This window comes from Taudactylus pleione, unplaced genomic scaffold, assembly GCF_031769625.1.
Source record: "Taudactylus pleione unplaced genomic scaffold, aTauple2 ptg000286l, whole genome shotgun sequence".
Classification (NCBI taxonomy): Eukaryota; Metazoa; Chordata; class Amphibia; order Anura; family Myobatrachidae; genus Taudactylus; species Taudactylus pleione.
In genome coordinates this window covers 3,530,526-3,532,068 of record NW_028284688.1, presented here as the reverse complement: position 1 = coordinate 3,532,068, position 1,543 = coordinate 3,530,526, and positions in this window count along the sequence as shown.

The following is a 1,543-nucleotide window of genomic DNA, read 5'->3' as shown; positions in this document are numbered from 1 at the left end:
GGTTAAAGAAATGTATCCACGTATCTGGACAGGTTGGCTGTCAGTGATTCTACTCCTGCTACAACTATTCAGCACAGAGTACATTATTGGAAAACTGTATTAAGAAACACTGGCACATTTTGCGGGCTAATGAAGACTTGAAGAAACATCTACCGGAATATCCGAAGATTGTATAAAGGAGAGTCCCAACCATTAGATCTGTACTCGCCAGTAGCAACCTTAGAGAAGCATGTATTAGGAAGACTCCAAAGACTATAGGAGTTTCAAGATGCGGGATTTGCACTGCTTGCAAAAACACCAAGTGGAATCACACACAAGTCACCAAACAAAATCATTCAGCAATAACAGAGAATTCAATATTAACGATCGGATCAGCTGCCAAACTACAGGCATCATATACATGCTCACATGCCCTTGTGGCCTACAGTATGTGAGAATAATTAAGAGAAAATTGCACATTCGAATACAGAAGCATCTTTGTAACATCCAAAACAAAAAATATATTCATAGTATCCCACTAAATTTCAAAAAGAAACATAATAGCACTCAAAGGAACTTGCAATTCATTGGACTCAAGAAAATAACACCGCCATGGAGAGAAGGAAATATAGACAACTTACTCAGCAACGAGTAAACCAAAACCATATATGAAATGGGGACGCTAATCCCAAAAGGCCTGAATAGAGATATGGAGATCACACCATTCCTATAAGTCAGCAAACCATATTTTACTCAGTGTACTCATTAATTCACCCTCTGTTTCATACTGTATGGAAGGCTTCTCTTTTCTTTTTTTGTTAATATTTAATATTAAACAGTCTCATGGTACTGATCTACATCGCACATCTGTCAGAGTATTGTGTTACTTATAGTATCCATCTACCTCTGTTAAATCGTAAAGGTATTTAATACCATTATTCCTGCATTGGCTTTCATATTAATTCTTTTGTTATTACATCATAGGTCATTTTTTTCCTCCCCCATCTCCACATCACCTTAACACCTGTATACTGTGAATGTACTGTAGCAATCTGTACCCAGACAGGCATGCAATACATCCAATATAGATTTTATGTTTACCATATTATCCCCTAAAATACAGAAGAGCTGGATATACACTTAAAGTGATTATTTTATGCATATTAACATGGTGTGTTTTGTGTTTTATGATATGTCCCCCATCTATCCTGTTTAGGTATGTACTCCACACAAAGATATGCGCATCCCTGGCAAACCACTTATTATTATTATAATTTTTTTATATGGCGCCACAAGTATTCCTCAGCACCTTACAAAGTACATGAACAAATAAGTAACCAGTGACTTACAATACAAAGCAGGACATGGACATGTATAATAAACATTGCTCTACTAGCCACCTTTATTCCCACATAAGCAGCTGAGTGTTAGTTGTCCTATTGGGGACTAAGAGATAAATTAAGTTACTGTTGGGAGAAGCACAAGAGGGTAGAGGGCCATGCTCGAAAGAGCTTACATTCTTTAAGGGAGGTTCAGACGAACAGGAGTGACACAGATGGGGTAG